At 28.6% G+C, this 21,167-nt stretch overlaps 1 protein-coding gene across 2 annotated transcripts in view; it reads left to right on the top strand.

Annotated features, from left to right (window-relative positions):
* The first annotated feature begins 1,924 nt into the window (after nt 1-1,924).
* Nucleotides 1,925-21,167, top strand: part of LOC127288445 (uncharacterized) — a 285,559-nt gene continuing 266,316 nt past the window's right edge. The window contains exons 1-2 of one of the 2 annotated variants that reach the window (XM_051315896.1): nt 1,925-2,681; nt 16,769-16,811. The gene's annotated coding sequence lies outside the window, so the exon portion shown is untranslated. The remainder of the gene's footprint in view (nt 2,682-16,768; nt 16,812-21,167) is intronic. The other variant, XM_051315905.1, reaches the window with a different exon arrangement.

Genomic DNA, 21,167 nt, shown 5'->3' with positions numbered 1-21,167 from the left:
TTTTAAATTATCTGAAGTATATCTAGAATTATTTGACGTATCGTAAAATATCCTGAATTAATTTATAATATTTAAGGTGTTTATAATTATTAGTATTCTAAATTATCTAAAGTATTCTAAATTATTTGAAATATACTGAATTATCCAAAGTATTCTAAATTATCTGAAATATCGTGAAATGCACTTAAGTATCTCGAAGTACTGCGAATTATCTTGAAATATTTTCAATTATTCAGAATTATCTGCAACATCTTTAATTATCTAATTCGTAAAATATTCTGTATTATCTGAAGTATCCTCAATTATCTGAAGTATCCTTAACTATCTGAAGGATTGTGAACTATCTTAAGGTATTTAGTAATACCCAGAATTATATTAAAGTATCGTAAAATATCTTGAAGTATCTTGAAATATTCTTAATTATCTCGAAGTATTTTAAATTATCTGAGGTATCGTGAAATATTCTGAATTATCTTAAAGTATTCCATGTATTTAGAATTATCTAAAGTATTTTAAATTATCTGAAGTATTATGGTATATCTTGAATTATCTTTTTCTTATCTTTTTTAAAGTAGGTACTTAGCATTATATCTGAAGTATTCAGAATTATCTGAAGTATCGAGAAATATCCTGTATTATCTTAAAGTATTTAGAATTTTACAAAGTATTCTGAATTACCTGAAGTATCGTTAAATATACTAAAGTACCTTGAAGTACTTCGAATTATCTTAAAATATTTTAAATTATCTGAAGTATCGCATATAGTACGCTGACTTATCTTAAAGTATTTAACTTTTTTTTTTGATTTATCTGAAAAATCTAGAATTATCTGAAGTAAACTGAGTTATCTTAAAGTACTCAATATTTTTTGAACTCTATAGTATTCTGAATTATCTGAAGTATTCTGAATTATCTGAAGTATCGTTAAATATGCTAAAGTACCTTGAAGTACTGCGAAATATCTTGAAGTACTGCGAATTATCTGAATTATCGTGAAGTATGCTGACTTATCTTAAAGTATTTAACTTTTTTTGATTTATCTGAAGTATGCTGAGTTAACTTAAAGTACTCAAGGTTTTTGAACTTTGAAATATTCTGAATTACCTGAAGTATTTTAAATTTTCTGAAGTATTTTAAATTATCTGAAGTATTTTAAATTATCTGAAGTATTTTAAATTATCTGAAGTATTCTAAATTATCTGAAGTATTGTTTATTAACTGAAGTATCGCGAAGTACCATACAGTACTCTGAATTATCTTTTTTGTTTCTACTTTTCAATAATTTGAAATAATTTCCTGCTTTTTTACCCCTTACGAATATAATTTCACACTTATTTGCATTTCTTTCATTTCCTATGCAATTATTTTTCAAAATCATTCTTCAGTGTCATTTTAGCTTTAGAATATTTTTTCCCTCCTTTCTAATTGTTAATTTCACTTATTTTCATTTTTTCCCCCTTTCCACAGTCATTTGTCGACTATTGTTATTATTTAAAAGGGTTTGTCAATGATTGCATTTCTTGGAATGATTTCCCGTGTTGTAGGTCGTTTTACTTTGTTAGGAACGTTTTCCGTAGACATTTATATATGTACACACACACACACATATATATATATATATTTATATTTACAATACCAATCTATATGTTGCACGCGTGTGTAAACAGTTTACGTTTCTCGTCTCTTCTCGAAACAAGGATATTAACCCTTCTAGTGTGTAGTTTTGCAAGTTAGCGAATTTTAAACAACATTCGCTTTTGTTCCTGTTGCTGCTTCTGCTTCCTCTATGCTGTTGGGTTGTGAGTGTTAACAATTTCGATTGGGAAAGTCTGGGCGCTAAATGCGCATGTGTCACTACTGCTCCCGCCCTACCTTTCCACCAGTGAATCCCTCTCGTCGTCGCGCTGACTCCTATACCTACTGACTACGACTACAAGAATACAAGACCAGAGACGGGAGTATTCTCTGACCGACCAGAGCATTGAATGTATGTTCACGCGGTCAGGTTTGCGGTTCGTTTCATTTTCCAGCGGCGTACATGTTCATTTGCCGATCGTATATAGTTCCCCGACGCCATTGTTATAATACCCGGAGACGTTACGTGTGTGTGTATATGTGTGTAAATTTCACTAGTGTGTTGACATAAAACTTGAAAATTTTTCTTTTATTATTGTCACAAAAAAATAATTGACAAAACTTTTTTTTTGTCCTGTTTTTTCAAAAAGAAAAAAAGAGATTACAATTTTCTGACTACCGGTTTCGAGGGTTAAAATCCCTTTATTAGAGGGAAATACTTATATCTTGACAAAAAAGCCGGCTTAACTTTTTTTTGTTTGTTTTCTTAACTGATTTTCTGATTTTTGACAACGCCAAAACGCCCTGTCGTCGCGGGCTTTTACATTGACAAGAGTGCGTTACGAAAAATTTATAAATTTTTTTTTCATGAATCCTAATTCTCGAGAAATATACTCGAAAGTGTAGTGTGTGATTTTTTTTCGGTGATACAAAACCAGTACTTGTTACGATTCTCATTTGGTTTTTTGCTTTTCTTTCAAAGTGTGGTTTTTTGCTCGTGTTTATATTTAGTGGTTTTTTTTTTTTTAAAGTGAATTATGTGATTGTGCTTTTTGACATCAAAAGGATCCTTTTTTGCAACATTTATCAAATCTGAAAAACCAAAGGTGCGTACATATTTATTGGAAAATTCTTCTATAAGTGTACTTTGTAAACAAACCCGGCGTTTCGATCTGCAATAAGGGTTGGGCTCTGACTCTCATTTAAGATTATAATTTTTATTTTTCGGTTTAAAAACTTATATTGTGAAATTTTTTTTTTCTTGTTTTTGAAGAAAAAAATGAAGTTCATAACAATGTTAATGTAGAGAAGGTGAACTCAATTTAAATTTATGACTCTTCTCTCGGAGTAAACAGAGAGCAGGTAAATCTAATTCGGAAGCGGGCGACAGGTGTCTTGGGTTGTTTGTTTTGGGAAAGGGTTTATGCTCTATTTATATAGTTTTCCGATTGAGGATTTAAATTAACTTGGCCTAATGAAATTAGTATTATCTTCTCATTTATAAAATTAAGAGTCGTAGAAATAGTTGAAGATTACTTTTAATTTTTTATTATATCCGAAAATATTTGCAAATTCATCGAATTATTAAAATATTTATAATTTTGTAAATTGATAATAATAATAATTTTTATTAATAATAATTATTATTATTACTGGTAATAATAATTATTATTATTATATTCACAGTAGTAATGATTTTTAAGAAATTTTTTTTTTAAACATACAAAGCAAAAAAAAATTTGTCAATGTTCGTAAAATGTGCAGTATATTAAGACGAAATAAATTTGCAAAATTGTGAATAAAACGGTATTTTTACATTTTGAACAAAATTTGCATAAAAATAATCAATTTTTCCGGAAACTTCCTACAAAAGTATATAATTATAATAAAGGTGCGCATAAAGAATAATTAATTTTTTTTTCATAACTCTGCGCTCACCTAACAAATAATTATCTTTTGAGAAACTTTGAAAAAATTGTTCTTTTAAAAATAAAAGTTTTTGTTTAATAATAAAGTTTTTTTTTTATTTTTCATATGTAATTATTTAAAAAAAAAAAAGTTTTAATATTTAAAAAGAATTAAATCTTTATAAAAAGTATATGGTATATAATTAGTTTTTAAAGCACTCTATATAATTCGCAATTATTGCGAAGACTTTTGTCAGTTATTATTTCCCTATATATGGGATATATAAAGAAAAAAGAAAATATGAGAAGTTATATACTAATTAATTAGTGTCCATTCGTTTATTAATTATTTTTAGTAAGCAATTTCTTTCGTTATTTGCCTAAAAGTATATATGTATAATAATTTCATATATATGAAATTAGAAATTCTCGCGAGTAAAAGATAATTAACACTTGTCATTAATTAAGCATTTTATCTATGAAATTCTTTAACATTATTATTTTTTTTCATTCGATTAATTAAAACAATTATTTATTATTATTATTTTATTTTTAGGTCACAAAATTAATTTTTTCTAAATTTATTTAGATGCCGGTTTTTCAATTTTTGTATTCGGTTAAACGCTTGAATTCTATTTTTATTTTTTTTTTTATCGAAGAACACATTTCTTTATGAGATTGAAAATGAAAATTTAAATTTCATTTTTCCCTAATTTCTCTCCTGATATCGGGGTAGATTAAACTTGATTGGAGTGCGAATGTACTTTTTGTTTGTATTTCTCCGCATTCACTGGGAAAAAAATACCCTTGTTGCGGAAAAATGTTTTTCAACTAAAATATCGAGCTTTCTTTAGATAGAAAAAAAAACAATTATCCCTTTTGCATTTAGCATTATTTTTTATTTATATCAAATTTCTCTCGTGGTACATTAGTGTTTTGTAAAAATTCTATATAAGCACAAAACGAGTTTTTAAAAGCGCAGTTTTAATTTTTTTCAGTTTTTTTTATATGAAAAGTGTTTTTAAAAATTTACATCCCTCTGTATTTAAGATTAAAAAGAATTTTAAAAATTTTATGTATTCTCGAAAAATTTTTGTTTTTTTAAATTATTAAAAAAAATTTTTAAATACTGTTTTTTTGAAACACTATAGTGATTTCTCATTTATGTCAGTAATAACATCAATTTAAAAAGTACAAGTAAAAGATTTTAAAAACATTTTTATAAGAAAAGTGTTAGTCTTGCAGAAAGTGTGTGTATATATATATATACTTTCGCGCAATGCTGGCAAAAGTGCGAGGTAAAAATTGCATTTTCTAAACTTTACGTTGTAACGTTCTCTAAGCTTCAAAAAGTTTTATGCTGAGAAAGTTATAAAAATATAGGTTTTTCCGCATGTATCTCGTTTTTTTTGTTGGAAACATATCAAAACTCTCTTTCAATGATCAAATCACTTTTGATACCGTTTTTGAAAAATTATTATTTTATTATTAAATATTTTAAAAATAGAAACAATTTCTATAACTGTCTCAGAGAAAGAGAGAGATAGAGAATTTATAAACTCGATATATTCATTATTAACAACCAAATTTCAAATTAAATCCAAGAGTGTTTGCAAATTATATGCCTGCCATATTTCGCATAAAACCCAAGAGGGCTTGAAAATTAATACCCAAAGTAAATAGCACAAACAGAAACTCCATAAATTAATCATTTTCAGTCGGAGTGATCTGCAGTTAATGAATTTCCCCTTTCTGTACAAGTGAAAACAGAATTTGTGCATTCTGTTTCATATTTTCGTCTATATATATTTATATAAGTGGTAGGTGAAAAAAAAAATAAAGCAGTGATGATTAAAAAGTGATATACCCATAAAAAGGATAAAAATGATAAAATAGTAAAATTTTATCCTCCATAAAATCGTTTAATAGATGCAGCGTCTGACGGGTGTTTTACGTTAAAAGGAACGACGAGGTGCGAGAGGGCAATCCCCCGTGACATTGAATCGGTGCATGCTAATCGCGATCTTGAAACAAAGCTTTCAAGCGCCACGCCGACACACACACATACAAGAGAGAAAGAGAGTTCGCGTAGGGTCGAGTTTGTGAAAGTTTCCGAGTATGGTTATTTGCGGCCTATCGAGTTTTGCGCGCTTCCGACTGAAGCTTTTCATCACAGCATCGATTTGGCATTCATATAAGTACGTCATTATTCCATGGACGCACTCACTCACTTTTCTGCTCTCGCATACATACACACACAGAGAGAGAAAAAGAGAGAGAGAGAGGAGCAAACGCGGATTTTCCCGTAATCCCAACTTCCCTCGGATGCGCTCCGAATTTTAACGCGTTTTATTATTAACGTATTGTGCGCCATACATTGGCAAGAAGAGCCTTTTTTCCGATCGGATTTCTCTTATATTCTCTATTTTAAATTTATTTCCATAATTTCTCCACACACACACATATACAGTCAACTTTTCCTGATATGATTTTGTCAAATTTCATTTCCTGGAAAACGGTTTTTCAAATTTTCTTTTATGTTGAAATTTACTTATATATATCTCTCTCTCTTTCTGTTATAATGTATGAAAAAAAAAGATTTTTTTCTCCTTTTTATTGATTTTTTGTTTAACAATATTTGAAGATAAATTCAATCTAATAATTGAAGATATTTATTTATGAGTGAAAATATTTTAAAAAATTTTATTGAATACACTGTTAATTTAAAAAGTATCTTTATATAAAAATTTAACTCAGTTTTATACTTTTAAGTTAACTATATGTAATGGAAGAATTTTTTGCATATTTAATTTTGTTATTAAAGATTATATATTAAACCTCCCTGAAGTTGGCGTCGACGCTCAATTATTTTTCATGCCACCAAAAATATCAAATCATTTTTAAAAACGTCCACATAATACCTTAAAAAGTATTTCTCAAGGTATTATTTGGATGGAAAATATTTTTCAAAAAAAATAATTTCCCATTTTTGCTTTTGTAAAAACAATTATTGTTTTCAATAGCAAAATGTATAAATAGATTTTCAAAAAAGTGAAAAATCTCAACTTGTACATTTAAAGATATAATTGCTACAAATAAAAAAATTTATTGTTTAAACAAATTTTTTTCGTGACAACGATTGAGTACAATTTCAATTAAAAGCCTTAGAATTAAATTTCATGAAAAATAATATGAATGTTATTTGTTTTTTTGTTGGTATTTGTTATTTTCGAGAATAGAAAGAGAGAGAGAGAGAGAAAGAGAAATTGAAGAATCGAAACATCCGTATCAATGAATCGTCTGAAAAGCGTTGAAAAGCTGCTATCATTGTTTAGGAACCGAAACGAAATTCCCGCAGAAGCGTTTACCCCAGGGAAAACGGAATTTAACGTCACCGATGTAAATGCAAAACGAAGAGCGAAATCAGTGATGCGCTTTACCAACGTGTATCGCTTGAAAATCTGTGAAACTCTAAATACCTGTTTTTCCATCGAGAACTGAAATCATTTTATCCCGGACTTTTTTTTTTTATTTTTTTTTATCATCCACCCACACTCACTCATCTTTCTGTCTCTCTCTCTCTCTACCAACCACTACATTTCATAAAGTTCCGTAATTCAGTTGCAATTTAAATCTTCTAACTGCAAATCACGCTTCGCTGAGCATTAACCTGAAAGTTGAGTTAAATTATTTCAACTAGAATTCAGATTCAAATAACTGGAAATTTCCATAGGTATCTTCTCTCTCTCACTCACTCTCTATTTGATGCTTCCTCTTGTCTACGTAGACAAATTGAATTAGTTTTGAAAATATTGGTAGCAAAAGAATAATAATTGACCTCACAAATTTGGTTTGTTGCTGCAACAAAATTTGTTACTCTTAAAAATTGGGTTTGTTCGTCCAATAATTTAAAATTTAACAAATAAAACTTGAGAATAAAATTTGTTTCAAGATTTGTTAGTTCTACATTAACAGTTGCCAATTAGATTTAACAATTCGTTTTTCTATATGCAGACCACAAAAAGTGACTTACACCGCACTTGATGATGGCAAATTATCCGCAAATCATTGTTACCTGTTTTTTTGTATGTTCCACCAGGTAAAATAGCCATTGTATATACGTCTTTTTTTTTCCTTCTTGAATTCTTTGTTCGGTTTTACGTTGGCATTGTGCGAATACAGAACGTTACATTTAAGATTCGTATCTTTAGCGAGAAACGTATAATACATGAAGATTCGTATCATTCGTTGGAATCAAGGTTAGTCGTCGTTGTGTGTCGTTTCTGGGGCTTGAATCTACAAGGCTTTTCAACCAGCGAGTATAACCTTTTGCCAGGTTTTTTTTTTGCCAGCTTTTTTTTTTTTCCTCTTTCAAACTATATCTCTAAACTTGATCAAATTTTGGAATAACATTTTGTGACTCGGGGGGGTTTTCTTAGTCGGAGACTTCGTCAAGAGAGGAAACATCCTTTCTTACAAATTGCTCTGTTCCCAAATGTATGCTTCGCTTAATACTATAATTGCCTCATTTAATATCAACGTTGACTTCCCCATGTTATCTCGCGCCAGACGCACGTTATGAAAGTTTACACTTTCCGTTCAAACTATGTTTAATCCAAAAGCTTTTTCGAAGTTGATCCGAGTTGTTGTAAAAGCAACTCTCTCGGAATACAATCCCCCTCCACTTCTCTTTGAGTTTCATAAACTGGATTATATTCGTTTTTTTTTTGAAACATTTTTTTCCAACGATCATTATGTAAGAAATATTCAAAAAAATCGTGTATTTTTAAAGCTCATAGAGGGTAGACTCAAATAAATCCATAAAGGAAAGAGAAAATCCATAAAGGAAGAAAAGTCCATAAAGACAGGAGATATCCATAACGAAAGAGAGACCAGTAAAGGAAGATGGAAGGCAAAAAAATACATAAAAAAAAAAAAAATAAAACATTTGAGATAGAAAAATTTTCTGTATACATTTTTTTTTTTTTTTTTTTGCCAAGAAGAAATTGTCACCCGATCAAAAGTAGTAATTGGAAAATAAATAGGAATTCAGTTGTCACATGCGATTTGTTAATTCGACTCGAAGATTTGTTTTAACTTTAATACCAGTGAACTCGAAATAGTATCTTTGCAGACATCTGCTCCGATTCGAGTTGAAGTAAATCCCAAGAAGAGCATGAAATCGATTCCGCCTTTATCACAAGACCTGTCATCCCGATTCACTCGGAAATTGATTAACGTGTAAAACTGTCTATATGAGCAATGAGATAAAATAGTTCTCTCTCTCACTCTCTCTCTCTCGCTTTCTCTCATTGGTTTAGATCTCATTACATGCAACGTTTAGCACAAATTCTTGATGACAAGAAAATTGAATAGTAGTGGCTTACCATTTCCTTTCTACCATTAATATATAAATTGTACATTTTCGGTATATATGTATATATATACATCTAGATGACATTGATTAATTCCTTGATGAAAATGGATATGGTAGAAACAAAAGGGTTCTTAATAACCTCAAATAATGGGGAAACAATGGACTACTTAACAGGCCTTAATCAAAAACAAAAGCCCACTTGACAATCTTAAACACAAGGGATACTTTTTTTTAAATATCGATTATAACAAAAAAGAGATTATAAAATTCAAATGTGGTGAATTCATTCTGTTCAATAGGAAGAGAAGGAAAAATATTATTTTTTTAGTGAATCTATTTTTTATTCAAACAATTTTTAATTTGGTTGGATAAAATTTTCATTCAGCCAAATTTTAATCTAACAATAAATAACCGAATTTTTATTATTTAATTTAAACAAATTTTTATCGCAAACTTGATCAAATTTTTATTCCGCCAAATGACCATTTAAGAGAATTATCATTAGATCCGAAATTATCATTTACCTATAATTAAATTTAAATTTAACCCAAATTGCTTTTTATTAATTTTTAATTAACAGAATTTTTATTTGAACAAATTTTTTTTTTGAACACTTTTTATTTAACTAAATTTGTATTTGGCCAAATTTGCATTTGACCAAATTTTCATTTAACAAAATTTTTATTTGCTCTAATTTGCATTTGAAAGAATTTTTATTTAACCAAAAGAGAACTTAACATAATTTTCATTTGATTAAATTTGAATTTAATACAATTTTCAGTTGAATAAATTTTAATTTAGCTGAATTTCCATTTAACCAAATTTGCTTTCGACTCGATTTTAATTTAACAGAATTTTCATTTAACCAAATTTTAATTTAACAGAATTTTCATTTAACCAAATTTTCATTTAACATAATTTTTATTTAACCAAATTTCCATTTAACCAAATTTTGTTACGTTAAAATTGAGTCAAAACAAAATTCGGTTAAATGGAAATTAGGTTAAATAAAAATTCTGTTAAATAAAAATTTGGTTAAATGAAAATTCTGTTAAATTAAAATCGAGTCAAAAGCAAAATTGGTTGAATGAAAATTTGGTTAAATGAAAATTCTGTTGAATTAAAATCGAGTCAAAAGCAAAATTGGTTGAATTAAAATTTGGTTAAAAAAATTGATTTTTTTTTAATATTGGTATTTAATACATAATGAAAATTGTGTTAATTTGTGCCTTGTAATTTAAAAAATTATTACATTTTGAAATGGTCGAATATAAAAAGATGTTAATGATAGTTTAAAAGACTTGAAGAAAAAAAATGGGTATTATTAAATATGTGAAAGAGAATTTTTGTTTTCTTTTTTTCTCTTAATAATAATGAAGACAATTTGTCAGTAAAGTATTTTTAACTGCGAGAAGAATACGATTTTTAGGGTCTCGTGAATACTTAACCGACAAAAGAAACCTAACAATTGATTTATGACGGCTCAGAAAAGACTGGCTCGATTCATATAAGCATGACTCCACCAAAAGGCTTTTATGTCATTTTATATCTGAACCGGTTTAAATCAAGTCTGATATAATCTACTGAGGTGTCAATGTAACCACAGTCCTAAGTACTGAAAACTTATGTACTCCTCTCTTTTATCCACATATATATCAAAAAAAAAAAAAAGAAAAAAAATACTATTTACAATGAATAAAATACACGACAAGGATGACTGAACAATAAACTCTTTTCTTTTATTTATATAATATGACTGATACATTTTTTCCTCTCTCTCTCTCTCTCTCTGTATTTTTTCCCTCCCCCCTCTATATGTACGAAGAGAGGAAAAAAAAATGTATCAGTCATTTTTTTTAAATCGAGCGCGACGACGCTTTTATCGACTAGAAGCGTCATTGAAATTCTAAAGGGAATTTTAATCGGCTTATATCGGTGAAAACAAAAAATGTTCCATCGATCAAATTGAAGCTATTGTTTCCAAGAGGCGTATTTTAATATTTGATGGAAAGGGGGCCATTTTTTTTGAAAATCTGTTCAATAATTTTTTTTTTTAATATTAAGTTATCGATTTCTGAACTATTTACAAAAAAGTAGTAGTTAAAATATAAAGTAAATTCGAATAGGAGAAATGAATTTTACAATAGAGAGAAATATTTGATTTGTGACTTAGAAATTGTTGTTGAGGCAAAAAAAAAAAAAGAAGGAGGCACGAGCAACCTGAATAAATAAGCGCGTGGGCACGGAAGATCGTCCATTATTCGATTCCCTTTTTCTCCCGCGGGGTGTGTATGGTATGAATGTTGGAAAAGAAGCAGCCGAAAAATAGGGATTCCTTTATAGCAGCAGTCGACATAAAACCATAAATGGCCTTGGTTGGATAGAACACCTGGCGCCCATGGCGCGTCATTGGACTTAGAAAATTATAGATGAAAAAAAAAATAAATAAAAATTGAGATGAAAAAAAGGGGGATAGAAAGAGGAGGAGGAGAGTTTTGACAGAAACCGATTCGTCGCAGAAAGTAGCTTGTGCAAAAGATATCGATTTAATACACTCGTCAGAGACACGTAAATATGTTAAAGTGAGTATGATACGTTGCGAGTATGGTAAATATAATTTAAGGACGAGAAACTCCACCAGCTATACGCGCCGGGGAAGCGACACTCCACTCTGAGAAAATGGAGAGAATGGATGTCATAAATTGTATCTCCAAATGCATGGAAGACGAGATATCATGCGAAAGTTATGCGTTCTCGGTAAACAACTTTTTCCTTTTTTTTTCTCTCTCTCTCTCTTTCTTTCTTTCTTTTTTTTATTATATGCAATTCACTACGATTTTATAGCCAGAGATCTACGTTGTGGTAAAATATATTGCCTTGACAAATTGCCTCGCGAAAGATTAAAATGTAGTCTTCTATTTCTTTTTTTATTTTTATTCACACGACTTTACGAAAATTTGCATTTTTATTTGAAATTATCGATCGATTTGGGCCTAATTCTATTATGTCTCTATAAAATGCCATTAAAAGAAAATAGCCTATAACATTCATTTGTTTCAAAAAAAAAAAAATAGAATTAGCCGAATTATTTCACCGAATTTTTATTTGTCCGAATTGTTAAAACGGAGAATTTTCATTTGACCGAAATTGCAAGTGACCGAATAGACATAACCAAAAAACAGATTTTGGCGCTATTTTTTAAATTCCTATTCGAAAAATACGAATTTAAATAAAAATTCCTCGACCTAATAATTCTATTAAAATGAAAATTTAAATTCAATTAAACAAATTCAAAATAAATTTGACTAATTCAGTTTTAGAGTAAAATGATTTTCCGCCAATCACAAAGACATTAGAATATTTTATATTTGGAATTCCATTAGAAGGTAGAATAAAATTAATTATTTTTCGAATTGAAATTCCGTCAAATAAAAATTCTCATGTATTTTATGGGATATTAATGCACCTCTCCAATAAATTACAAAAAATAATTACTTCCTCGAAATTAGTTGAGATATAAATACCAAAAAAAAAAATAAAAAAAAAAGAACAGTATTTTATAGCTCCGAGAGAGTTTGAAACATTATATAATCGGGTATAATTTGTCCACACGTACATTTGTAATCCACCATTGCACGAGCGACCTTTTTTGCATTTGCGATATTGTAATTTTAACGATCGCGATATCGTTTCTACATTAATCCGTTTGCTCGCGACTAATAGTACTACTCTCTGCTACTCACTGGGATTGAAAAAAGCGATTTTAAAGATAAATGCCCCTTTTGTTTGTTGCGTTGAGAGATAAAATTAAAATACAATTGGTAAAACTCCCCCTCCCTTTCTGGGTAATTATAGTGACAGCATGGACCCGTGGAAATAATGTGTACAATATTATAATCAAGGTTATCGCGTATGTAATAATTCAAATAACATGGAAATTTTTTAGGACGGTTTTTTTTCAAGGACCTACTGACATTAATGGGGCGCGTTCGCGTAAAGGGTACAAAAACCGCTTTTACCCGCTTCTAAACATATAACACCCATCCCCTTAATCTTTTTCCAACCATGACGATTTTGAACCCTTTTCTTCTTCTTATGAATTTATTTTCTCTTCTAAAAAGAAGAGTCGAATTTTTATATATTGATCCGTAGCATATGCTTTATGGTAATAATTTATGACTGTAAAAACATACTTTCGACATTTTCATCTCATATGTGAGAGTTTTTTTTTTTTTTTTTTTTTTGCCTGATAATAAGAGCAACAGATTGTGGGAACTTTATCCCTTCATGGTATTGACATTTTAACAGAACGAAAAAGAATATTTTCTTCTTTCTCTCTCTCTCTTCCTCTCTGTGTATATGAAAGTATATTTTATCTGTCTTTGAAAATATGATTTCAGTCCACTTTTTTTTATAATACATAATTTCGAGAAAGTTTTCTTTATTTTTTGATGAGAACTGATTTTTAGTAATTTTATCCTATATTTGCGAAAATAAAGAAGTATAAAAATCCGGTACATTCCTTGACCAAATAGGAGAAAATTGCTTCGATAATTGGGGGTAAAGTTATTTTCTGAAGCAATATTTTTATCACAAACCAATATACTCTCTCTGTCTTCTTCGAATCAGGTTAAATGTTATTCTTTTATCAGAATTCAATTTCAAAAAGGTTTCGTTGGGAAAATGGCTTTTTTCTTTAAATAATAAAAATGCAAATGATGTATTTTTTTTTACATTTCGTTTATATTTTTAAATTCTTATCGATCAAAATTCTGATACTCTCTGAATTTGTAAAACTTAAATAATTAGTGATTCACTTTTTGTTAAATACTAATTCAAAAATTCCGAAATTTTAGAAGTAAAAAAAAGATTTTAAGAAGAAATTCGGAAAAGTTTTATAAAAAAAAAATATATAAGGTACAGGGCGTTGCAAAATATACACACGTCAGTGCTACCAACGCCCCAAAATGTTTTCAGCATCTTTAGATTTGGATCGAACTATACGGCTTAATTTTGCAACTGCAACATTAATTTCTCAGTTGTTGTTGGCCCCAAAGTACTCGCAACTGTCACATGAAATGTTAATTTATTTTTGATGGAACGGCCATCCGTCGCACATACGTGCGGCTATAAAGCCACCGGGTTATATTGTGCATGTTTAAAGCATGCACTATTGCATCCCTAAACTGCCAAATGTGGTATACAATCCATATATATATATATAAATTTCAAAACCAAAAGCGATTTTCTATAATTTTATACACAAATCCTCGCGAGGTTGAAATTTTACTTTATTACTCTAATCATTGGCAATGTTTGTCAATCATCCCTTTTTCCGAGACATCGATTTCCCTCGTCTCTCACTCTCTTTCTCTTTGGCCAGACAGTCGTGCAACCACCGGCTCGTAAAGAGCGCAAGTATTTCAGTCTGGTGAGCTATATGTATTTACTATATATATATACGCTTGATACGAACATTCTCTATTTTCTGTGCGGGGGAAAATTGGATCTTCATGTTTTCCACGATATCCTCGATCACAAACGAGCGAACTGACCTCTCTCGCACTTTCGGAGAACTTTAACTTCAACGGGGATGAAATTATTAGAATGCGCTCGGGAAATTCACAGCAAGGGTTGTTTGAAACATTTTTGTTTGCTTTTTCTCTCTTTCTCTATTTCCCGCTTATATAGTATAGAGAATTGAACGTTTCATTTGGCAGCTTAAAGTTGTGTTTTAAATGTTAATGGACTATAAATTATTATATTTCATATGCCATCATAAATTAATATATCACAAAATTTCCTATATATATCGCACAATATTTTCACGTATACTCGCCTCCTTTTTTTTACTCTCTCCCTCTCTCTTTTTTTATGTCTGTCTGTTATAGGAAATCGATCTGAGTTATTAGTTTACTAATAAATCTGATGAAAATAACTCGTTACGTTATCGCATATATACCGGTTGATGTTTGCTATGTGTTTTATATATATATAGAAAGAGAGAGAGAGAGAAAGTTATCGAAGAGATAATAATTTTCCTATAAATGTGTAGACAGAGTGATATTAACATATATTTATGCTTTGATTTTTGTAATTATTAATGTTTATTATTTTATCCAATTTATCTACTTTTTTTTATGAACTTCACAGATAAATCAATCACTTATAAACAAAACTTTTTTTATGTTTGTCGGTATGGATTTTTATTTAAGAATTATCTCGTCTGGGAAAAATGTTTTACAAGCAAAAAATTGTTTTCTACTTTTTTGTTACAAACGCTGATTACGGATACAAAGTCAGATTTTCGAAATTCAAAATGTCGGATCCAATATGGCGGAATTTTTATTAAAAATTTATTGAATTTGCTGAAAACTTGTTAGTCAGGAGCTTTTGGACTTGCTGATTACGAATCTGATGTCAAATTCGTAATCAGCGACTCCGAAAACCCCCGAAGAACAAGTTTCGAGCAAATTCAATCATTTTAAAAAAAAACCCACCATATTGGATCCGCCATTTTGAATTTTAAAAATCTGACATCAAATTCGTAATCAGCGATCCCGAAAACCCCCAACTAACAAGTTTCAAGCGTATGTAAACAATTTTTAAAAATTTTTGTCGCCATATTGGATCCGCCATATTGGATTTTAAACTACTGCATAAACATCACTATCGATTTTCCCATCATTTTTTCCTCCAAAAAGTTAATTTTCACCGTAAATTAATTTTGGTCAATGCAAAAAAAAAGGTTATTGCAAATTTTTTTGTAAAAAAAAATTTCTTTTACATTTTGTAGAAAAATTATTAATTAATTGATATTTAATGGCAAACGGGGTAAAAAAAAATATATATATATATATATTTTAAACCTTATTCGCGTGAAAATAATAAACTTTAATAAAGTCGCGCATAAAAGAATTTAAGCTGTAAAACCTAATAATCGATGTACAGCACAAAAAAAGTATGTGAAAATTTTTTTTTTATGACGTATATAAATTTTTCACTGTCAACTCTTATAAATTCGACTTTTATACACATGCTTTATATTTATGTTTCAATTTTCTATTTAAGAATAATGGGTGTCTATAAATGTTTAAATTTACAGTTTCTGCATTATATTACATTTCAATGAGAGGGGCAAAAAAAAAGAGACTCTGAAAATATTCAATTTTTTCTGTTTTAAAAATTATAAATTTTTATTATTAATTTGTTTTTTTTATGTATTTACTGCATTATTAGACATTTTTTGCCATTAAATTTAAAAAAAAAATTCTTTTAATAAAATTTGGTTTTTGTATCTTTTTGGATGGAAAAAAAGAGACTATTCAAGGGATTTTGAGTATACAAACGACACAAGCGTGAATAAAAAATTTATAATAAACACACTGTGAATGCGGATTCAAGAACTTTTTTTTATTCTCCACAACTTGAAAAGTAAAATGAAAGTGAGACATTTTTTTAATTCAATTTCGAATCTCGTTCATATAAATATATGTATGTCCGGGTAAACCTTCAACACGTGGTACTTGTTAAGAGCTTTAAAGCGTTTTTTTTATAACGCTCTCGTTCGCACCGAATTAACGAGTTGAGTTTGCAGTGGCGTTTGACTAAAGAATCGTACTAATTTGTTTTCAAAAGTCCACACTACACCACCTCACTCACTGCGCGCGTATACCGTGCGGCAAAGTGACTCATTTTGGTTTTATTTTATTTTTTTTTTTTTTGTTTATTTTTTGCCCTTTTTTTTACAATTCTTAACAATCGAGTAACCTTCATTTATTTACTTTTCAATTAAACACTTGGGAGAAATTCACTGTTTTACATTTTTTATTTTGTCTCTCATTTTTTTTAGACATATTATTATATTATATTATTATTTATTACATATTATTTTTTTATTTATTTACAGCATAAACGGACCTGATACAAAAGAGCCTCTCGTATATATATATGTAAGTACTGACAATTAAATTTTGGTGTTAATAATAAAAAAAATTTATTTTATTCCAATAATCGGTTGTTTGACTATTATCAAATAAATATTTATTTATATTAAATAATTATGGTATTTGTTTCAAATAGAGAAATTATTGGCTTCAATAGTTTATTTAATTCAATTATTTGGTTTCAAAATTAATTTGTAAAAATTATTTGTTAAATATTTATTTGATAATACTCTGATTATTTGTATAAAATAAATTTCTTTTCATTGTAAATAGAAGAAAATGCGATAAAAAAAAATTCTTGAATATCATTTATTTATGAATATTATCGATAATTATTTATATAGTCTTTACAGTACGATTTAAATTAATAATTCATTGAAATTTAAATTGTTAATTAAGAAACAGAAACGAGATAATTGTCGGATTGAGAATGTTTTTTTTAACAATTTAAAATGCAGTAAATAACGATTTAGTGGTATGTAAAAAGTTAAACTGAATAAGTGTGATGATTCTGTTTGATTTGATAGGACGTTACGCTGATTGGTCAGTCAAACTGTCTGATTACAATTTATGATGTAGTTTGCCTTAATAGAGCAGTTAGCATTCTTTTTTTAGCCTGACACTCTCTCCTCTCTTTTTCTCTCTCTCTCTATTCGATATATATCGAAACAATGTTCTTGTATGTACTCTGTTTTTCCAATTTAAGTTTCAAGACTGGTTTATTCTCTTTATATGTATATAGATATATATTTATATACAGTGGTGTACTTTAGTTAGCGAAACCGGGTGGGACACGTGTACTTCGATAAATAATGCATACTTCGTCCCTTCTATTCACGTAGTTACACTTACGTGGAGATAGTCTCTTTGCTCTTCAGCATTCTGCCCATAAGCGTGTGTCTCTCTATGTGTGTCCTATAGTCTCACGTTTTATATGCCAGTCTCTATCCTTACTTACTGGGTCTAGTTCCAACGATTCACGCGGAAGTGATAGTAATTTCCGACCAATGCCTTTTTTCACTCGATCAACTCTGTAAGCATGATTTTCCAAAGGCGTGCCTCGAGTCCCGAAAAAAAAATAAATTTTCAACCCATTTCCACATCTTGAACAAACTTCATACCGCAACACATTTTTTTTTTCCCGATTTTGGAACGAATTTCTGAAAATTTACTTTTGGCAGACAAAAAGAACACCGTTTTTAAATATATTTGCGAATAATTGATTTTTGAAATATTTGGATTTAATGGGGTAAAAATTGTTTTTATATAAATGTGAACTTATACCTTCAAGTGGGTATATGACTCAGTAAATAGTCGTTCTAATCGATAAACGATTTTATGCATATTTTATGCTTTTAATAATAATTTATTATAGTTACAATTTATCGTAATTTACGTACTTTTTGACAACCCTCTGGTAATTTTCATCTTTAATGTAATGGTATTTATGTTCAAAATTTGGAGAAAAAAAAAATTCCACACATAAAAGTTGTTTAAAACTTGTAAATGTTTTTATATAACAACTAATAATGGATATCTAAAAGAAATGTTTCCTTTCTATTTTTTTCAAAAAAAGATCTTAATTTATCTATCCATTTAAGAATAAATTTACTAAATCACTTAATTTTAATTAGAATAAATTATCAGTGTGCTAATTTTAATTAACACATCATCATATAGTAATGTTAATTAACTGAAAATTAATCTAATCCCAAATTAGTTGGTAATATAAATTTTTATTACACTTTTCAATAACGAGAAGATGAAAGTTTACCGCCTTTTTTTTGTCTCTCAAATTAAAAATATCGAAATCAAAAAGAAATAAATAATCATTAAGGGGAAAAAAAAGGAAATTAAGATAATCTTTTTGATATCTTGATTAAAATATCGTGTATTCAATTCTCTTAATACTCAAATGAGTAAATGAGTCTTGTTAAATGTCAGGAAATACCAAGAGGCACCTTTCAATGTCATTTTTATTGGTAAATAAGGTTGCAGGCAGAGAGAAAGAGAGAAAGATCGTAGATCAGAAAGATTAATGGTGCGATAAGAGGCACAAAAACGACATATTTCCCGTATGGGGAGGCATAAGAGAGGGGGACGCATAAACACGTGGGACACTTGTTTTTCTTTTTTAACCATTTAGGACAAATTTGTATTTTGCAAGGATAAGAGATTGAATTTTTTTTATTCATTCGTAGATGAAGCTTTAAAAATGAATTTGTTCGAATTTTAATTGGACAGAATTTTATTATCCTAATTTATTTCCCGTGTAGAAATTTTGCCAGGGCCCAGATGGGGGCCTGATCAGGCTCGAATTTTTATTATTCTTAACCGAATTTCTTTATGAATTTTCAATCTGATAACAGACCGATGCGAAAACAAAATTTTTTTGAAATATCGGTATTGTAGATTCCTACCTATTTTTTTTTTTTTTTTATTCAAATCCAAAATAAATATTTGTGGCATCTTTTTTAGATCGAAAATATGTGAATTGCAGAAAGAATTTGAAAATATGATTTATATTTTTTGGGAAAATTTGTTTGTGAATTATTTTATTTTTAATGATGTATTTATTGTTTTGAGATAAAAAAAAAAAAGTTGGATATATTGATGGGGTATAAGTATGGACAGCTAAGTTTGTAAGTGAAGGTTAGGTTAAATGTATTATGTGGGTTGTTACATTATGTTGTCGTCCGGTTCCTACTGTATCGTATGTGTGTCTCCCCGATTGTGGTTTAGCACTTACGTGGTACGACCCACTTTTGTTAATTTTTTCCATATTGCATCGTATATATCCGTTTTCTTAGTTTTTGTTCTGAGTCATACTCTTGAAAACAAAGTTTATCGTGGCAAATGTGTCGTCGTGTTTGTTATATGTACGTGGACATACGGTTTTCGTCGTTTCAACTTCTGGGGTCGATGCTACCCGGAGCTAGACATTTGCATGGCACAGTATTGCAACGCCTACGTTTGCATAATTAGTGCGATCATGCTCTTGAGTTCTCGCCCCCAAAGCGGACAGCTAAGAGCCGCTTGTATGGGTTAATTTTCTATCGCTTGGAAAACGGTCTGGCTTCAGGGCAAGAAGTTACCCTGGCAAGAAGGTCTTGTACAATGCTACATTTGCATTGTATACAATTAACCTTCTTATATATATATATATATATATATATATATATATATATATATATATATCTCTACATTTCTTACTGTAAATTCAATACCCCATGTTTTTGAACAAGTCTTTTCTATTATTTTAATGTATTATTATATCGGTGATGCGAAATTTTGAGTTTTGTTTTTTGTTCTTCTTTTTTCCGTCTTTCTATTATTTTAAGAACTGTTTGGTTACTTTTGGGAAAAGTCAATTTTCTTTCGATTTTTTTCAGAATATTTTTGATTCTTTAAAAAATTACAAAAAAATTAATTTTGGAAACTTGCAATTTCTGAATTATGTGATAAAAAAAATCACGCCCCATTTGATCGAAAATATCTTCAAAAAAATTGAAATTTAAGTTTAAAAAAAGAATTTTTTTTTCATATTGATAAATGATAAATTATTCCTCATTATAGAAGGAAAAAAATTCCCCATATTTATCAAGTAGAGATTGGTTTTATAAAAAATTTCCAAAACCGATGACAAAAAATCACTTTTTGAATTTAATTTCAATTTTTAGGTATTTTCGTTTTAAATTTTATCACTTTTTTATGATATTAACTAAAGTAACTCTTAGTTTTTATTTTCTTTTAGAAATTAATTTTTTTTATCCGTAAAAGTTTATTGGATTATTAAAAATTAAAAAAAAATCTAAATTAGTTAAAAAAAAGTTTAATCAACTTTAATTAATGAATAGCTTCAAAATTAGTAAGGTTGAAATTAATTTTAAAAAATTCTCTATTTAATTTACTTTCATTAAAATATTTTCACAACAAATTAGTTAAAATTTTAATAAATTTCAACTTTGAAAATTGTTTCGTCTAGAAAAATTCAGAACTCTATTTACCGTTAACTTAATTTCAGTTAAAAAACAAATTATATTTTTATTGAAAAATGTTACATAGAAAAATTAATTAATTTCTCATATTTTATAATGATAGTAAAAAATTATAATTTTTTGAAAAGTTAAGAAAATGCATTTGTGAAAAATAAAAATCTCTCGATTTTCTAAACATATTTAGCATTATACTTTGAACTTGTTATATAATCAGATGCAAACAGGGCTCGCGCATTGTAAATTTTGCACCGCTTTAATAACATATTTTTAGCATTTAATTAACTGTTATTTGATCCAATTTAGAGTGTTTCCAGTGCGATAACTAAGTTAATTAAAATGGAATTTATCTCAAACCTTGAGTTAG

This window comes from Leptopilina boulardi, unplaced genomic scaffold (genome assembly GCF_019393585.1).
Source record: "Leptopilina boulardi isolate dan_hultmark-lab unplaced genomic scaffold, ZJU_Lbou_2.1 LbouV2_123, whole genome shotgun sequence".
NCBI classification, from domain to species: Eukaryota; Metazoa; Arthropoda; class Insecta; order Hymenoptera; family Figitidae; genus Leptopilina; species Leptopilina boulardi.
This window is presented reverse-complemented; position numbering and strand designations above follow the sequence as displayed.